Raw genomic sequence first — 21385 nt, 5'->3', positions numbered from 1 at the left:
CAAGAGATGCTTGGAACAATTTTGGAAGAGTGATAGAGAAGGAAATACAGAAGAAAAGGAACATAGAGAAGTGAGGCTAGCAGCCAAAGATAGGTGAAAGTGGTCTGGTATGAACTGGTAAGAAGTGGCCACAAATACAGGCCTGCACACAGCCAATATTAAAGGGTTGCCACAGCAGCACTTTAAAGACCTCTTCCCCACACCCATCAGAGACCTTGCCAGTAGGCTCCAGCAGCACTGCCAAGGCAGCGCTTTAATGCCACTGCCCTTTTACAACCCACCCCATTGGTGACCCTACCGGTAGGGCCACAAACAGCAGGCATGGTTGAGCAAAAGGTCTAGCAATTTAAAAGGGCCCAATAGGCTCCCAAAGTGGCCCGCAGCCCAGACCCTTTAAATTGCTTCTGGAGCCATGGGCAGTGTGTGCTGTGCAGTGCTGTAGGGCTGGCTGGGGGAGGCTAGCCCCCCAGCCGTGCACCCTTTGCCCATGGCCCCACCTCTTCCAGGAGCCCAGAGCAAGGCCTCCCATACTGGGAAGATTTTAAACTTACTTGTAGCCCTGCAGCCAAAGGACTGAGGCAAAAGGAGGTTAGGACAAACCAATGAATCAGCTGAGAGAAAAGAACAGTCTGCTACAGGTAGTGACATCCAAAGTGGTGACGCTGCCTCATACTCTGCTCTGTGTGATTGAACCTCTGGCTGAGCTACAATATTCCTTCTGTCCCGAAGACACTCCTGGGAAGTTTGTTGAAGCTTGGCACCTTGGAAGTCTGGTCCACAAAGCTCCACCTATCCCTGTCCTCTCCTGCTAATGAGATAGTAGAATGACTGGCATCTAAGGCTATGTCTACAAGGCAGTTATTTTGGAATAAGCTATTCCAGAATAGTTATTCTGAAATAGCTTATTTCAAAATAGCATGTTTACATTGCAAGGAAGCCTCAAAATTAGTCCAAAGCAGGCTTCCCTAATGTAGACGTGCTATCTCAATTTAGAGCACCAGGAGGAATAATTTAGTCCCTCACCAGGGCCATTCTATTTTGAAATAGCAGAAGTGGAGCATCTACACACACCTTATTTTGAAATAGCTATTTCAGAATAAGTGTTATTCTTTGTAGAACGAGGTTTACAGAAGTTGGAATAAGCTGCCCATTATTTCAAAATCATTTAAAAATAATGAAATTGCTGTGTAAAGGCTCAGATAGAGTTATTTTGGAATACCGGCCGTTATTCCGAAATAACTTTGCTGTGTAGACATGCCCTACGTGAGTAAGAAATCAAGTCAAAATAACGTTACTGCTTTTGACCCGCACAGTTACCTGATATTTGTGGTCTTATGGCTTGTGTCCAACAGAAGAAACTGGTGATTGGAGGCAGGTATTTCTTTAGTGCAATCCGGTTTCTTTACAAAGAAAGTACCAAAATGTTATTTTTTCTAGAACACAGCAGGAATCAAACAACCTGAGGCTGTTTCTTTACTCACAGCTTCAAGTGTCTTTCCAGACAGCACTCAGCCCCCAAAGCGGTTTCTCTGAGGTATGTTTCCAGGCCTTGTCTGCCTAACTACCTTTTTTCTGCCTGATCTCCGGCTACTTCTGTGTCTAGTTTCAGGCACACAGACATCCCATTAAACAATATCCACCAAACCCCGCTGCCCACATAGGTCAGTTTCTCAGTGGGTATACATATGGCCCATGGTAAGGGTGGCAATTTGTATTGTTTCAGCTATTTTACTTCTAAAACTACTTGTTGCATTTATCCTGAATGTAGAGCAGGCGTCACACCCATCAGCTTCAATGAGATTTCACTCATTCTCTCTTCGAACAATAAATTCATCCATTCCCATTGTTTCTAGAAGACAATTAATTATACTCATTGCATCCTGAAGAGAATTTTGACTCGGCTGCCTGAGGGTACATGAAATGCCTGTCCGCACAGAATTCAACAATTCACCAACTCTGTGCTTGTCTTCTGCCCCTCTGAGGTCTCCCAAAACTCACTGCAGCTGAAAAGAATTCAGCTGGGAGTGTTTATTTCTGAGATGTTTTTATTTATGAGGGAAACAGCCATAGCTTATGGCAACAGTAACTTATGCATTGCTAACTGCCATACCTAGGTGTGCACCTTTGCCATTCACACACATACTGACACGTCCCCATGTTTGCTTAGCAATGCCACAGCCTTTGCATCTAAGCAGCTGAGTCTCTCTTAATGATACAAACATGACATATTTTTGCAGCTGAATGTAAAATGTGATTAAACACCTTTTAGAGGCTTTGGGCCAGATTCTGATACTATTCTTCATATCAAAAGTCAATGTTACGGCAAGAGCCACCTAGAAGGCAGAATTACTGTGACACTGAGCCAGACAATCATAAGCAACTCGCAGGCTGAATGACCAAAATTCAACTTTTAAAGAAATATTAAAAAGTACATAAATGGTAAGTGGGACCATTCCTAAATGGCTAAAAAAACATGTTAAATAAACATGAGCTTTTAAACATAATTGTCTATTGTTAAGAGAATGAGAAGATTCTGAGTTCATTTGCTTATGTTTACCTTATCTTGTCAGATGTTAACAATGTAACCAGATTTACTTGTAGACGCTAAACTTCAGGTTCTGTCAGTGACTATATTCTACTGATTTGGCGGTCAAACTGGAATATTAGCAACTGGATAAAATGCAGTGTAATAAAAATCATTGTATTTCTCTTTGAAGTTTGTAGTAAAGTAGCCTTAAACCTTGGAATGTTTAATTACCTTATGCTAATCAAAGTAACTAATTACCTGTGTATAAACAGAATATAGAAATTGATTTCAAAGTCACCATGTATATTACCTATATTCTTCATCCAACAAATGCCCTCTGTGTTATTCCTGTCAAGAGATTGCAGTAGCCTACCAGAGATCTGTGAAAGAGCCCTAGGGCCTGATTTTATCATCAGCATCCAGTCTACTTGAACCTTATCAGGGAAGTTTTGAGTCACAAGGTTGAAGGGTTGCAGCTTTAATTTGGATTACTCTGCTATTCATCATGGAAGAATTTACACAGCCTCTGCACCTGGCCTGCCTATTGGACTATAACCCAAGGAATTGATTCTGAAAGAGTTTTTTGCAACTATGAAACTGACCTAAGAACTTTACCCCAGCCTGTTCTACTAACCCCTGATGTACATCTAATCTAGAAGTTGGTGTATTTACCTCAGCGTCTTATGTGTGGTAAGGTTGGCAGAGGCTGCTCTCTGGTTGATGCTGGTAGAGCTGCCCGACCATAGGACGGCTCAGGGTGGCTGCTCCAAGCCCAGTGCTTTGGGGAGGCCCTGCAGTGGCAACGTCAAACATCCTATGGATGGGCCTGGCATGAGGTGGCAGCGGGGGTAGCCCCCTACCCCATGGCGACAGGGGTCAGAGCACCCAGCAGTCTGCTCTGATCTGCCCCACCACACTGCTCTCTGCTGGCCCACTACATTCAGCAGCAGGAAGCAGAGCAGAGAATCCAGTCACAACGGGCCGGGAGAGCGTGGAGCGGCAGGACACAGCATGCTGCTGGGCCGCTTTGACTCCCACCGCCAAGGTGAGCGGGGGACAGGGGAGGGCGATCTCTGCAGTCACTCGATCCCTGCTTAACCCCAGCTTGCATCAAGCAGGGAGGGGGCAGAACAGAGGAGGGAAGGGGTGTGGCAGGGGCAGAGCAGGGGTAGTGCTAGGAGGAAGGAATGGAGCAGAGGCAAAGCAGAATGGGGCCTGCAGGGTGGGATTGCCTCTTGACCTGTGCCAGGAGGCCCCGCACCTCTCAAGGGATGGCCCTCGATCCCGGTTACTCCTTTCATCCTTTTGGAGTACCAGCATCAATGGGAGAGTGCTCAGAAGTCGATTTGTCTCTTCTATTCAGACACAATAAACTGACAGATGGTGGATCAATCACCGCAGCGTCCATTCCCAGTGCAGTGGAAACAAGCCCCCATAGTTGTACGTGTAATGGTCTTTTCACCCCAGTAACTCTCTTTTTCAGTCAGTCTTAGGCTAGTTAGAAAGGACGGTCCATACGCACGCATGTATTTGAGTAAAATCTGAAATATTCTTTGACTTTATGGGTGAACAAAATTTGAAGTAATCCTCACCACATTTGACTTGGCTGTTTTTTTGCTGGGAGCCCAGGGCTGGATTGCTTATGGGAAACGATATTTGGGGACTTCCTGGTAACCAGTAAAGCACTCGAGAAGCTTTTCTGTTACAGACTTCATACATTAATTATTAGAACAACCCAACAGTTGTGTCCATCACCTCCCCATTCTCTGCCGTTTGCTTTGGTTGAGCAATCTCTGAGGCGGGGGAGGGCTCCAGTAATGATGTCAAGTTACATAGTCTATAAATTCTTATAAACTATTGCAAACAATAGTTCAAGCTATGGTTGCTGTTGTCAGTTTTGTTATGCAGAATAGTGATAGAAATGTAGCCGTGTTAGTCTGGTGTAGCTGAAACAAAATACAGGACTATGTAGCACTTTAAAGACTAACAAGATGGTTTATTAGGTGATGAGCTTTCGTGGGCCAGACCCACATCTAATAAACCATCTTGTTAGTCTTTAAAGTGCTACATAGTCCTGTATTTTGTTTTGTTATGCAGTTATCCTTTGGGAGAAGCTGTGGCAGACAGCAGTGAATTTAGTCTTAGTTTTAGTCTCTGTATTTGGAGGCAATTTGGAACAGAATTGCTTCCTGGGAATCAGGCAATGATGTCAGGACTGAGATGTTTCTAGGGAAGAGGACTGTCTATTGCTGCTTGAGACAGCCTCTGTTCCAAGATGTACACGCATGTATATGATCCAAGTTACACTTCAGGATTCTCAGGCTCTGTATCTGATTTTCCTCCACTGGGAAGCTGACTCATGAGACTACAGAATGGTGCCACCCTTTGAGAGCGTGTTGACACTGGAAGACAGGGTAATAATACCTGGTCTCGTTAGCTAGCCCCATTGCTCTCAAGTGCATCACTGCAGAGCATTGGAATCTGGCCATCAGAGCTACACTGCCACAGACTTACTTAGCCATGCAAGGGAGAAAGGGCCTCTTATGAGGCCTTCTACTCACCCAGTAGGGTCCCTCCCTTACATGCCTGGGACCCCATATAGAGGACAGCAGAGGGGGGAAGTTTTGACCCAATCATAATTCATTTTCTGTTCTGCTCCAAGGTCAGAACATCAACTCTCAGCCTCTTCTTGAGAGCAGATAGTACAGTTACACTCCAGCACTTAATGACTCTTGTAAAATCATTTTCTTAGTTGAAATATCGCTGCCCTCCCCTTCATTTCCTCCGCTGTTTTATCTTTTCCCTTTTTTCACTTATTTGGGAGAGAAATTATGAAAAGGTCATTTCAGTGTTACTCCCAGGTAGAACTGATACTGCATAGAAATATTTCCACACTACTTAAACAAGGGAAGACTCAAAAACAACAAAGTCGGCCCTAAATCTGGCCGGATGCAACCCTCCTTCCCCCTCCAGCCATTATTCATATTCCTTAAATCAATTGGGTGTGATGTATGCCCAGGTGGACGAGAGGCACTAGAATACCCTCTGTTTCATTCAAGCAAAAATTCCTTTCCGTACTCTCACATCCAGTATGCTGATTTGCATAGGGGATATTTCTTTTCAGGCCCATCCATTGCAGAACAAAGCTCTTCTTGAAATAGGTCCCTTCCACTCTCTCTTTAAAGGAATTCTAAAATGATCCTTTCATACAATGCAGCCCACAGGTTGCAAAGTGCAGCAAGAGGCAGCTTTTTATCACTCAGGAAAGGATAATAGATATTTTCCTCAGGAGGCAGGAACAATGTCACTAGGGTTCAAATACGCACACGCTACTGAAAAGAGGATAAGAATGGGGAGAGCAATGCCTTCCATTTCAGCCACTAGTGGAACTGGCTGGAGGGCAAGAAAAAGGGGCGCTCCAAGTGAAAGGTTAGTGCAGATTCTACTGCAGGAAGTACTCCAGTTGATCAGCCAGAATTCCTTCTAGGGGCTCCCTCAGCAAAGCAGCCAATCCAGCCAAACCACTGGTACAAAACCAAAGAAACAAAACAATGTATAAATCAGGCCTGTAGGTAGGAAAATTGTATTACTGTGGCATTGTTATGCCAACATATGCATATTTCAAATGTGAAATGCTTTTTAATTCAATTTAATTAGCCATGCTACAGCTTAAACTTGCTTGGTACATAACAAAGTCAGACAGCTTCGGAATTTTCAGGTCCCTAGACACTGCCTCAGCTAAGCCCAAAACAATTCACTCGTCACAGAAAATCACATAGCATAGCGGGCACTAAATAGGTATGGGGGGGATTATTACTTCCGACAGGGCAAAGGGAGAAAAGAGAAAAAAAATTGCACAAGGGAGTGGAATTTTTCTTTTTCTTTTTAGAATGCCTGTTATTGTTCAGTGAGCTTAGCATTTTAAATACTGCCTTTGTGTATCTTCTTCCCGTTGTGAATACTGCTAAATGAATCTTCTTACATGCCTTTTATCCTGTCTCAAAAACAAAATAATAATTAAAAAACCACCACAACACATCTGGAAAGGAAACACTAGTGCATGTTTACCTTTCCAGAAATTGAGGTTCCAGTCTTCAACAATGCTTTAATATGATGTATAGTTTTTTTGATTATTTTATGGAAAATGTAGCAATAATTGTATAGTGTGATATAGAGTCCTTCTCAGAAAAGCTTTAAGTTTTACTGACATGTTCCAGGGCAGTATACAGTAGTTTCTTTTTATTAGACACAAATTGTTTCCTTCCTGGCAGAAAAGTAACTTGAGATACATTAACAAGGCTAAAGCAAGATAAAAATAAATACACAAAGAAATACAAGAGGCAAAACAAACAAACACAAAAACCAACAACCAAAAACATGGTTTGTTAAAAAGAAAAAGGGTGACCAACTGACAATAATATAGCAGGTAATTTTATTATCTCCCATTTTCCAGGTGACAATGTTGTCACCAACTGCATGTAGTCATCTTTTTTGATTGTGCTGTTTGAAAAAGTTCAGTGACACGTAAATAGGGTTTGTTTTAGAAATGTTGGGGTTAGAAACTCAGCTAATGTAAACTTGCATAAGCTCTTCTGAAACCAATGAAGCTATTATGGTTTACAGCAACCAGGATGCTGAGGCTTGCTGCTAATAGAGAAGCTATGTGTATATCAACTCTCAATAGCTAGCTCATAAAGTCAGAGATGACAGCGTCACTATGATTATGCGGTTTGTGAAGATTTGTTTCCTAAACAAAATCATCCCGAAGGTAGGTTTTCCCTGACAAATGGCTCTAGGTTTTACATCAGGGACACAGAACAGAAAGTCACATCAGTGGTTCGCTGCCTCCTTCAAGGTATGCACTTGATGGGCATGTCTACCCTTCAGGGAAGACCAAAGCTGTTGCTGTCAATCTTCCAGGGTTCGAATTAGTGGGTATAGTGAAGACACACTAATTCAAACTGAGAGGGGCACTCTGGCCAATGCCGGTAGTACCACTTCCATAAGGAGTAAGGGAAGTCGAAGGGAGAGTGTTCTACCTTCAACTTCCTACAGTGTGGACAGCACCAAAATTTAAGTTAAAGTACTTCAACTTCAGCTACTTAATTAACATAGCTGAAGTTGTGTATCTTAATTTGGCCTTATCCCATAATGTAGATGTGTCCAATGAGTCCTGATAAGGGAAAAACTATTCAAAGAGTTATGGAAGCCATGTGGTGTGTCTTAGGACTTGTTTACACTAAATGGAAGGTTGCCACTGCCATGACCGATCTTTTGGAGTTTGATTTAGTGAGTCTATTTAAGACTCACTAAATCAAACTCAGAGGATGCCACCTCTGGTTTCTGGTACTTCTGCTATTGTGAGGAATAAGAGAAGCTGACGGGAGTGTGTGCTCCCATCAGCCTCCTGCTATGGAGACACCACCAAGTTTGGCTTAAGGTAAACTGACTCCAGCGATGTATTCTATATAGCTGGAGTTGTGTACTTTAAGCTGAGCCACTGGGTACACTGTATACCTGGTTTCAGAAGGTATGTTTACAATGCAGAAAAAATCTGTGACAGAGTCTCTCACCCCGGGTCATCTGACTCAGGCTTGCAAATCCCATGCTGTGGGGCTCAAAATAGCAGTGTAGATGTTTGGGTCCCAGCACACAGCCTCCAATCTGAGTCCAAATATCTATGCCACTATTTTCAGCCTTGTACCATGAACCCCATAAGCCTGAACTGGTTGATCTAGACTCTGAGACTTGCAGCTATAGGTCTTTCTGTCTCAAGCTTTAATTTTATTTATTGATTTTTGCAGCGTAGACATACCACACACGTAAAAAAAAAAAAAACCCCAAAAAAACCCCAAACAAAACACACACACAAAACCAAAAACCCACAAGTAAGAATCAACCAAAAAAGGGGTTGGGATTTATTTTTGGCGTGTGTAATTGCACCCAGCCATTTAATACATTTGGAAACATGTTTAATCATTCATAGTTTATCATCATCTTCTGTATTTTTGAAATGGCATCAGTTAAAACACTTTGTACGGGCGGGAGGAGGGGAAAAAGAGTGGAGGGGGGCTAGAAACTGAATTCTCCACCTATCGTCTTTCCAAAAACTGTTACCACTACATTTTCATTGAGTTGTGTGTAAAAATAGCTGTGCAGAAATAAGACTGTGCTGTTATATTGAAGGTCCTAATATGAATAAGCCATAGTTTTTCAAAGCATGAAGTTGGCAGACACTTAGGTGGAGAATCAAGTTATAGGAAAATAATAAATATCTTTCCTGTTTGTGTACCTATATCCTATGGCCTTTGGGCATCTTTGATTTTAAGGTCAGCTCCTCAGCTAGTATACTTTTTCTGAAGTCAGTGGCATAGATTCTCATCAGTGGAGATGTTTATCAGCGGAGATGGGTGCATTACTCACTGTGACATGCAGGAATGATAAGACACTGAACCTTCTTTCTTGATCCCAGCCAAATGATAGGGGTCAGGATTACAAATACTGATTCAAATGGCTACTGTTACACATACAAGTGTCAGTCAGTCAGTGCCAATCAACAGTGAGTTCTCCGGGCCACCTTAGGCAAGCAGCAATAAATCCTTTCCCTCCTACCTTTATGGATGTTGTTTATCCCACATGTGGCATACAGAAAAAGTTACTTTTAGGAATGCTTGAGAGTTATGGTCTTACTTATTGTGACTATTTGTTGTATCCTGCCAAAGATAATGGCAGGTACCTTAGACCTCCACCACGTCATCATTGTAGGATTTAGATGGGCAAACCTGTACAGTTATCCAATGAAATCACCTAGAAGCCCACTGATTTCATCCAGTGAAATCAACTGGAAGCTGACTGTACAGAGGTAAGAATCCATTTGGTGGATCCCTTTGCAGGATGGAGGCCAACTGCAAAGGCTTCAGAGGGAGCGGCAAAACCTTTGGAAGGCTGTGTGCTTTCGTGGACAGCACACTGGACTGGGAATCAGGAAACTTGGCTTCTAGTCTTAGCTCTACTGTTGACCTGCTGAGTGCCAATCCCCCCCCCCCCTTCTCTCTGTTCAGCTATTAGAGGTAGGGAGGGTCTCTCGATGTGTGTTTGTACAGCCAATAGAATCAGGGCTCCCTAATTAACGTTAGGATCTGTCAGCAGCAGTGTGATAAAAATAATAATTCTCCAAATGAACAAGAATCACCTTTATTTTTCAAACTATTTACCCGGCGTCGCTCGGATCCTTAACTCAATTAATTTTTGTTTTTCTTTATTTAAATCATGGCTCTGGGGTGGGACGGAAGATGAGCGGTTCAGTATGGGAAAGAGCACCACCCCAACCCTCTCTCACAGCAGCTTGAGGCCAGATGCAAAGCACCTTTCCATGGCTGCTGCAGCTCCAGTGGTCACAGCCTGGGGAGGGGCATGTCCCCCAGTTGGGGCAGGTCCAGATTCATCTACCCCCTGTACTCCCTAGCCAGAGCCCCCTGTACTCATCTACCCCCTCCCAGAGCCTCCTTGAGTAAGAGGAACAGTCAGCAATGTTCCCGTATGAACTGGGGGAGGGGGGGAGCTTCAGTCTTCTCCCCCCCACCCGCATGCTCCTTAAGGGATGTGAGGCTGCACCTCCATTAAGCTCCTTTCACTTGCCTGATGATTTTATCTCTTTTCTGTATGGTTTTATGAGAAGCAATACCATTCCATGCACATCCCATTTTCCTGGTACAATCCAGCCCTTATCTTGCTCTAAGATATGATAAGAGGAAGCTGCATACCAAATTTGGTGGTTTTAGCTCTTACCATTTAGAAGGGCTTCTTGAGGAGACACACAGACAGATGCATGCACCAAGTCTCCCAAATATATATTTGTACTGTGACGTCAACAATGCCTGTCTTACCTGCTGAATTATTAGACTTGATGTTCATTTTTTGCCCATACACATTCTTTTAAAAAGTTTCATAGAGACCACATTTCTCCCAATAGTCCCTGTGCCCACACACTATTAAAATACATCAATCAACTTTATGCAAGAAGTTTACAAGAGAAAAGTTGTGTAGTTATCAAATTGTCTAAAATGCAGTAAATACATCAATCACATTGGCGGCAGAATGCAATCAGTTGAAGGGCAACATATGGTCAAGTCAGAAAGAACTTCCACAAATTCTATCAACTGCAGCAGAACCATAAATAATAGCATCTCAGGCAGAACGAGACTACACATGCACATTAGGGGATTCCCAAAGTGCAGGGACCCTCCTGACTTGCTAGCTTGTGTGAAAGAATCAGTGACATTTCATAGCCTGAAAATGAGGTGTGCTCAAATTTTGTGGAAACTTATTTATTTTACTGGTTTGAGAAGAAGTTGCTTTGTTTTGGTGATGGGTTTTTGTGTTGTGATTGTATTGTTTATTTTGCCTGAAATTGATCCACTTTTGGAGCCAAATGTGTCAATGTGAATTAAAAAAATGTTTTTGAAATATCTTCCATATTCTTACATATGCATCCTAAGTTTCTTTTAATGGAAGTTTCATTTTCATATAACTCTGGTGATCCCTGAACTAGGTCATCATAGTGGTCTCCCTTCTGGCTTTAAAATCCATAAATCTACTACACAAGGACCAAATTAAGTTTTAATGCATATTGGTCTTGATAAATTATGGGAGTCTTTCTATTAGCTTCAATAGATGTTGGATAAGGCCCCTTCTATGAATGACAAATGTAATAAATGACAAGTTACAAAATTAAAGTGATATTTATATTTTGGGAGGGAAACAATCAGTGAAATATAGTGTTAAGATAAAAGTGGTGTATACCAAAGGCATACAAGTGCGATACTTTTCTCAGAAGTCATAGGCAGGATCCACTTGATAGGATTTAAGACATATTATCTTTACAAGGTACAAATGTGTGACATACCCTAATGTTTATGCAATCCACTTTCACTGCTGTGTATCCCTACTGCCCTATTGTACTGTGAAGTAAGCAGATTAGAAAGTGAAGTAAAAATTGATGTGATGACTCTACAGACCTTGGAGCAGACCACAGAATTAGCAGGGATTCTATGCATCACAATATCCTTCCATTACCCCCCTTTTTCTGCCCTCCTTTTTCTCCCACTTTTCTTTTTTCCCTCTTTATTCTTTTCCCCTGCATCCTCCCCTTCCCACCCCCTCCATGACAACTCGAGAGTCCTGGTATCAGACCACAGAATTAACAGTGATTCTGTGCATCACAATATCCCCCCATTGCCTCCCCTTTTTCTCCCACCCTCTTTCTTTTTGCCCCCTTTTCCCCTCCATCACCCAGCCCCCTCTCCCCACTGACTCTACAAACCTGGTAGTAGTCCACAGAATTAATAGTGATTCTGTGCATCACAATATTCCTCCATTGCCCCCTTTCTTTTTCTGGGGCGGAAGAGTAAATGATTTCATCCTTTTTGTGGAACAGCAATTAGGTGAGGTTTGTTCTTCCCTCTCCTGCACTCCCACCCTTCTTTCCTTCCCCACATGTTTGCGGCAAGGAGGATTGGGAAAAGAATCTGACTGCAGCCAGAGTTACATTTTGAACAGGGACAAGTGAGGCTGTGAGAGTCTAGCTGTATGTGCCAACTTCTGACTTCATCATTCCCAGTTCAAATAGCTCCATGGAAGCCAGAGGAGCCCTCCAGATTTACACTGGTGTAACAAGCCAAATTTGGCCCTTGAATTGCTTTTTATTTAGACTAAGATCTTCCCAACAGGGGTGGTCGCCCATTATATGCTTGTACAGTGCCTGCTATTACAGAGTTCCATTCTCTATTGGCCCCTAGGTGCTACTGTGCTCAAGAAGATAACCAGTCAACAGTAACAACAACTCTTCAAGGATGCGGCTGGTACTTAACCATAAACTACATCAAGATAAATGATCACAGCAGAAGCTGCACAGCTCCCTGTGACTAGGCCAGACTTATTCATTTGGAGGGCTGCACTACCTGTCCCCTTTCCTCTCCCACTTTCCCCCTCCCCAGACTGCTTGCAGACAGAACAGGAATGGTGGTTTTCTTGGAGCACCACTCCCTGACTCTATATGGTGACAGAACCAGGCATGGCCCAATATATTGTACATATGAAAAAAATCGATACCACAGTTACAACTTTCTTCTGGCAAACTTCACCTTCAGCAATAAAGTGTCACTAGCCCAAAATATCAGCTCCTGAAGCTGCCAATCAGGGATAAAGCCACCTGGGCTATTAATAACCTGCAAAATGTAAGAGTGCTTTTTGCATCAGGCTGTGGAGGATGGGCTATGATTAGGGAGCACCTGTGCACACAGCCTCCTTCATTTTACATCAGAACAATTGCAACAAATTATACCAGGGATGAAAAACACTTGACTCACTATTACATCTTGACATGATTTTAAAGATTCTTTCCCCTGTAACTCAGAGCAAATGCTACTCAGAGACGACAGAGAAAAGATATAATTAGACTAGCATTGGGGAAAATGGAGGCACTAGAATGATTTTAGGTATAGGGGCAAGCAATGAAGAAAAAGTTAAGGGCTGTGATGATGCCTCACATCAATGGGATTCACACAATGCCTCACAGGATTGGGCCTGAGAATATAAAAAAAGAGTATAAAACACATCCATCCATACCTGTTTTGCACACCATTGGTGTCTCTTGCTGTATGCTTCAATTATAAGCCCTTGGAGAAGAGGCCAGTTTTGTGTTATGTGTTTGTGTAGTACCTTGCACAATGAGGTGCTGGCTGATGACTAGGTTGGTAATACAAATACCCCATAGTACGGGGTGACACACAACAGTGTTGCTCCAGGAAAAAGACTTATGGCAGAGTTATGCATCCTTTCCATACACACACACTCTGCCCCCAGTTCAACAAGGAAATGGTTTGCTACTGCACCACACAACAATCAGTTTGTTTATTTCTCCATCCTTACTGGCTTATTTCAGTTAGCTTCCAACCTGAGGAGCACATAGCTTCATTCATTCCCATCTCCTTCCATCCCACCAGAATAGCAGCAGCACTGTTATTACCTCCATATAATGTGGGATCAGAATCCTGGGTAGCCTATGCAAGGCTGTGAAGGGGGGGGGGGCGCTTTTCACCTCCTCACCGTTTTGCATGGGATCACGGGGCAAAGACAATTTTGCTTTACATTTATAACCTTTCTATTGAAATTCCCTCTGTATTATTTCTAGGCTCCCGATGGCTTAATTACATAATTTCTCTGCTCCTCTGAGAAACATTTACTGCTGAGTTATGGAACAGCATTTTTAATAAGAGCTGTTATAAATATATTAATTGGATGCACATGTAGAGAAACCATGGTTCCCTAAGGAGCATACATCTCACTGCTGATACTGCCCAAGAAATCAAGGTGGACTAATGAATTGGGCACTGGCCTGAGAATCAGGAGACATGTGGTCTATTAAACTTGGTCATTGATCTTCTGTGTGACCCTAAAGTTCCCCTCCTGAACTTTATTTATCTTGTCAGTAAGGACTGTAAGTCTGTTGGGATCTGAGGGGAAAAATCAGTGTTAAAGTCTGTTTCAACAGAAAACAACAAGGAGTCCAGTGGCACTTTAATGGCTAACACGTTTATTGATGTATATGACCAGGGGCAGATGACTGTTTTGCGGGGCCCCGGGCAGCATATCTCCGCGGGGCCCCCCCTTTGCCACGGCGCATGCGCGGGGCTTTTTTAAGCGCGGGGCCCGGGGCGGCCGCCCCGTTCGCCCTGCCCTATATCCGCCCTTGTATATGACCATACACTTGCATAAATTATAACTCACTTCCTCAGATGCAGAAGAGAAAAAGAAAGGAAAAAAAGAAAGAAAGAGATAGAGATAGGATGTATCCTTTTTCCTCTCTTTCTGTCTTTCTTCCTTTTCTTTTTCTCTTCAGTATCTGAGGAAATGAGTTATAGCTCATGCTCTAATACCCCAACACATTTGTTAGTCTTTAAAGTGCCACCGGACTCCTTGTTATTTTAGAACGTAATCATGTAACTCAAGACTCTCTCATAGGGTGTGTCTAGACTACATGGCTCTGTCAATGGAGCCATGTAGTCTAGACACACCCATAATGTCCTGGTCTCCCTTTCCCGGTTGCCTGTGCCAGTCCAAATCCCCCCGAACACACCTGTAACCATTCCCAATACCATTCTCCCAACACAGCCATTCCAAGTTTCACTTTCACTATTCTACAGATGTTCCTGTCCTGCCAATCCCAGGTCCTCCCCTCTTGCTCTTCATCTGATCCATTGCCTACCCCCACTGGCTCCTACCTCATTGTCCCAGTCTCTTTGAGAGTCAGCCCCAGTTCTCCTGCACCTGACTTGTCAGATTTGTCTCTCCTCTCTTCACCTCCTTCCCCCTACCCCAGTGGTTCCTAATCCCAATCTTCTTCTCCATCAGAACCAGCTTCATACCCAGAATGAAGAGGGAGGAACAAAACAAGCAAGAAAACAGATTGGAATATATTTTTAATAGGTTAACACAAAATCGCCTGACAGATTCCTGTTCCATTGCTAGATAGAGAATTGAGAGAGGAGTGGGGAGAAAGAAGGAAATTATTGTATTCACCACTAACCTGGACTTTTCTAGCAACTTAAAGTCCTTGGAAGCAAGCTGATCTTTATCAGCTTATCAGCTACTGCATTGCATTGTGGTCTGAGTTCATGTTTCTTATGCTGTTCATGTTCTCTGTATGGATTTTAGTGAAATAACAGCATCAGAGGCGAAAGGATAATCACTATTAGTAGTCATTTCCTCTTCTATGCTAGTGTACTATGTTCTTCATGATCTTTTCACCCCATTGTGTCACTCAGCTGTATAAAGAATAAATAAAACACTAAACACTTGAGTACACACTCTAGGGAATGAGGGGGTAAACTAACAAGTCTTCTGGCACCGCTAAAGTATATGTTTTTGCATTGCTTCTTATGTTAAATTAGGCAATACGTCCTTGATGTACAAGCAGCATGAGTTAACTTTAAGGGTCATACATGAGATGCAGCTTTTGAATTAATATTAAAAGATCAAAAGATGTTCAACTGAACTATTCAGTACTTTGAATCTGAAAAAAAAATCACCCTGGAAATCTTGTAAAAATAGACTCTTAGAAAATTGCTTATACTGCTGCTTTTAGTCACAGCTGGAAACCCAACAAGAGCAGTGTCTCTCTCAGTGTCTGGACCTTCTCATTCCTTGTCCGGTCTAGGAACAAGTAGTAAAAAAGACATTTCAAAACCTAAAAAAGGTTTGGTTTGAGTTTAAATCTAAACTTAGGCCACTGTTTGGGGCATTCTTGTGACTGAACCAGGATGTCTGTCCTTACTGCAGAGCATATTGCTTTAGAAGTGGTTATTACTGTTGGAGCCCCATTCAGCTAGCTACAATGCCAACACGTAGGTAGACCTTTTCAAAGGCAATGGGTAGAAATTAAGTATGTGATACATTGAAAATTGTATGAAAATTGTAAGCTACTGCTTTAAAATCTGTATTTTTTCTTCGTGTTCCTACTTGCAAGAGCAAAGTGTTCTACAGGGTGAAGCATGTGATCCAGGTGTAGCACCAGTTACCCTATAAAGAGCTTGTCTAAAGCAGGGATGGGCAATAAAATGGAGGCAGTTTGCCAGGTTTAGCCCCTGGCAGGCCACCACTGCTTTATTTACCTGTGCCTCCATAAGTATGGGTACTTAACAGCTACTGTTGGCCACAGATTGTCATTCCTGGCCAATGGGAGCTGCAGGAAGCAGTATGGAGCAGGACACCATTTCCTAAAGCTCCCATTGGCAGGGAACAGCAATTTGCAGTCAATGGGTACCTGCCCTTCAGAGGCTAACCCTGGCAAACGACATCTACCCACAAGCTGGAATTTATCCACTGCTGGTCTAGAGCAAGATGGCACTTCTGCATTAGGGAGTAGACTCTTTCTATCGTTCTGGCTTTTGTGTATTAAGATTCTGGATTTTAAGAATTGCAACATTGCAATCTTCTAAAAAGAGTATTCCATATTTTTACCTACGTTTTCTTTTTGTATGCTGTGGACATTACAAGATGCACAATTTGTGTAGATTTTCAACAAGATTTGGTCATATAACTCCCTTAGATGACTTTGAAAGAGACAGTACTCACAACCGAATAGTTACAATTAAAATGGGCACAACCAAGTGGAAGAAAGGAAACAATTATTACACTAATTAGCCCCATTTTCCAAATGGTGAACTGAGACCTGTGTGTTCTTAAATCAAGGAAGCTAACACAAGGTAAAAATCCTAGTGAAAACAGGTCAGTTCATAGTTAAACACAATTTTACAGATCTGTTGTCTTCACTACCAATTTACCTGATGTTAATTAACTTGAGTTAAGAACATCCTTTTTTTCCCTAGCAAAAGTTTGTACCAGAGCCAAGATCTGAATATGATGTCTGAAGTTAATCACAGTCACATACCTTAACCAGAAGGCCACTCTTCATCTTTGGAAATGTTCGTTTTTAAAAGGTAAAATAATTAGGATGCATACTTTGGTTTTCTTGTTAGTAGAATCATCTTGTGACCAATGATGGCTTTTGAACGCATAACATGCACAGCTGATAGTTGAACAGAAGTATTACATATTAGCACTGAGATTTTCTTCATAGCAACCTATGGGATTTGTATGCCCAGCTCCATTAATTTTAAGGAATTTGGATACCCCAATCCCCATTTGGCATCTGCAAAAATCTCTAACAGAAACCTATAAGAAGTTAGAGATGAAAAAGTCCTCTTCTGTGGAAAGAATTGGCTTGTGTTGGCACTAGAGGACAAAAGGAAGGAAATAAGAGCTGTTTCTTGTGATATAACTACATGAGCAATATACAAAAGTCTGTAAGAATTCCATTCCTTTCATTCAGATGGAATAAATAATCAATATTTACAGTTAAAGGGTTATGCATGTACCTCTTGAGATCAGTTTATTTCAGTCAAAATTATGCTTGTTGTGCTACCAAGAATGAATATTAGTAAGTTTAAAAAAAATACACACACCCCTACTACCCAAGTCCATTTGTAATTCAAATGTGAAACTTTCAGCAAAACTACAGTGCATCAATCCAGAACAAACAACTCATCAAACCCAATAAACATGGCATGATCCCAGTAATGAAAAATGAGCTTTGCCACAAGCTTATAATTAGCATGGGAATGATCAGCACATTCTAAACATTTCTGCACATATGGATAATTGTGAAAGAACTATGACTGTAGTGAATCAGCAAGCATATCCTACTTAAGGCAGTTCTAAGGTTTCGCTGCCTCTTAATGAATCTTAACATGCCATTTATTAATACAATGAAAACCTTATCACCCAAGGGTGACAGGACTCCTCTATACAGAGAGACATAACATTATATTAGAAAAATCCACCCTCAAGAACAATTCTAGGATTCAGCCTAGTACTCCAAAGTTTTATGATGCATTAATCGCTTTTTTCCCCAAACCTCTAGACTCTGCAACCTTGGCCTATGCATCTCAGTAAGCAACATTTTTTAAAAATGATATTTTGAGCTTTACCATGGGAGCAGACATTCTCCTAGAATTTGGGAACCGGAAGGGAAAACAATATCTAAATATTTAACCTTTAAGGAGGGTAAAGAGTTGCAGACTCAACTTTACCAGGAGTCTCACAATGCCAATATCATTAATCCAGGTGGCACTCTGATACCATAATATTGGGTGCCATCATGAGTCCAAACTGAGATTGGGCCTCATTGGCCTACACTTGAATGGAAGCACATTATAGGGCCCCATCCTGAAGAGCTTATGATTTAAATAGATCCCACAGATATAACAGTGAGGAAAAATTAAGTGTTATTTCCTCCACAGTTTACAGATGGGGAACTGAGGCATAGTTCTCCTGATACTATTCTCCTGACACAGAATAACACCACAAATAGCCCCACTGACTCCATTGGGACTGTTCTGTTTATAATATATCCCTAAGTGGTTACTTACAGTTCCACTGAAAGTCTGTAGCAAAGAGTGGAACTGAACTCAGATCACCAAAGTCCTGGTCAAAAGACTTGGGCATTTAAAAATGTCCTTCTGACAAATCAGAGTTAAAAAAATAGGCAGCTGGTTTTGCTTTAGACAGAGGCAAAGGGCTTTTTGGGAAGGAAAGTGGCAATGGTCTCCTTTGTACTGACTGGTTTTCCCAGCCCTAGTTATGGACAAGAACATAAAGGAACAAGCTTGCATCAATCATCCTTATAGACCTTTACTTTTTATTCATTGTACTATTGATCTGTTTCAGCATTATTTCATAGGAAGATTGCAGTAAAAGTCATTTCTTATTATGTCTCCATTTTAACACATAAAACATGTCACACAATAGTTTTTGAGTGAAGGACAGGCTCCCTAAGGGAAAGAACAAAATCCTAGATAAAAGCAGAGTGATTTATTGATCTCTCCTTCAATAATAATGATTAAAATCTAACCCAAGCATTATTACCTTACTAAATTATTCAGCTGTCTTCTCCCCTCACCTGCCACCCCAAGTGGATACAAACTTTAAAAAAAGTTTGATGGTAAAATGCTGAAACACTCTATGAAGTAAGCTAAGGCCCTCTCTCTCTCTGGGTATGTCTATACTACCCTCCTAATTCGAACTAGCGGGGTAATGTAGGCATACCGCACTTGCAAATGAAGCCCGGGATTTGAATTTCCCGGGCTTCATTTGCATAAGCCGGGCGCCGCCATTTTTAAATCCCGGCTAGTTCGAACCCCGTGCCGCGCGGCTACACGCGGCACGGAGTAGCTAGTTCGGATTAGGCTTCTAATCCGAACTAGCTGTACTCCTCGTGGAATGAGGAGTTCGAACTAGCCGGGATTTAAAAATGGCGGCGCCCGGCTTATGCAAATGAAGCCCGGGCTTCATTTGCAAGTGTGGTATGCCTACATTACCCCGCTAGTTCGAACTAGTGGGGTAGTGTAGACATACCCCCTCTTAACCCCCATAGGCAGTTGAAAAGAGGAGAAATACACTGGTCTATTTATCTGTGGGGCGAGGGGGAAGAGATCCTCACAGCACATAGTAAGTTCCATGGGAGGCAATATTGGAAACTTGCTATGATTTTCACAAGTCATTCCATTTGTTGGGAAGGTCGTGCACAGTTTTTTCACCCCCCTGCTAAGCGAGGGTTCACTGTCCTAGGAACCTGTACATCTTGGCACTTTGCATATACCTTGGGGAATTTTGCCAGAGTCTCACACAGTCATCCATCAACTCAAGTGCCTTCGGTTCATCCCAGCTCCCAGAAGCCTGGTTCCACCATAGTCACATTGCTAAGGCACCTACAGAGACATCCCAACCCAAGAGGAAGACATTTTCAGTATGGGCAGTGAGAGATGGATTTGTTTCAAAGGCCTGCAGAATTAAGGGTAGCAGAACCTGACACTAGGTTGGAGCATGTATTTTTTCCCCTTTCTTTCAGCCTCATGTATTCTCTCAAATCTCCATGCAAAATTCACAGTGAGGATGATATATATTGTAAATTTACAGAGACTAGAATTTGTTCACCAGAGGGTCATCCTGGATACCTAACACACTTATGCATATTACATTCCAGCACTATCTATTACCTCCCACTGGAAATGACAAACTATAACTCATTGGTAACCTTGCCATTACTCTATTTTTAAGGAGCCTCTTCTAGTCACGCTGGATGAAACCTGGAGATGAATGAACATTGCTATTGGCACAAAAGGTAACATTTCTACATGAAGACAAGATATATTATAAAGAACCACTGCACGTAACTATTCTCAAATTAACCTCTATATTGAAGTCATAGCTACATAATTATATACCTGTATGGTTAGGAACACTTGTTGTCAAGATGATATTGGCTGGTTTTGAATTAGATGCATCAGTCATTTAGAGACAGATTATTATTTATTCTATTAGGCTTTCACCTTAAATTTCCAGCAAGGTCAAAAAGACGTATATAAACTACTGAAAAATGCGTAAAACATTATATATGCATATATTCCAAACCATTTTCCTTCCTCCTCCCATAATATCAATTTAGTTTTTTTAAATACAGAATGATTTTATATACATATTTAAACACACACACCAACCCACACATCCTAGAGTGGCATAAACTATTTATTAATTATAATTTCTGTTTTACAATACTTTTCACAGAACAAACACCGTGTCTTGACAGAAAATTAACTGCCATATTTGACAGTTTCAGGCTAGAAGAACCTCATACATACTAACTAAAAATAATATTAATGCACAGGAGGTGCTTCTCACTCATCCTCAGTTCAGTGTCATATGCTTTCTTTGAAAATGTGCACGCAGGTCCCCTCTTCTTCAGCCACAAACCCATGAATAGGACAACTTCAGACTTTCATTGCCTATAATACTGTGAAGTCCTATTCTTTCAGTGCTATATTTAAAGTTTCAGCTTCATGCAATAGCGCACATCTCCTGAAAGCCATGTGTAACTCCTCCATGAAAAAGCCATTTATACATAATCACATAATTAGCAAATGATTAAATATAAAATTAGCATATGACAGACCGATGTTTCTGTATAATAATCCCTATTCAAAATTATAACTGTGCTTAAGTTTCTATTGTGATGGATGCTATAGAAACGTAGTAGCTTTGGTCAGAAAGGCAGATATTGAAAACACGAGACAGCATTTCCAGGTAAATCGTCTTAGATCAGAAATGGAAACTCTAGAGTCTAATGCTAACTAGGCTTGCAAATGCAGGGAGGGAGTGGCAAAGGGGGCAATTGCCCTAAGGCCCGGCAATTCAAAGGGGACCAGAGCTCCTGACTGCCACTGTTACCAATGTGGGAGAGCC

The sequence above is a fragment of the Pelodiscus sinensis genome, chromosome 1, assembly GCF_052426305.1.
Source record: "Pelodiscus sinensis isolate ZL-2025 chromosome 1, ASM5242630v1, whole genome shotgun sequence".
Classification (NCBI taxonomy): Eukaryota; Metazoa; Chordata; order Testudines; family Trionychidae; genus Pelodiscus; species Pelodiscus sinensis.
This window is presented reverse-complemented; position numbering follows the sequence as displayed.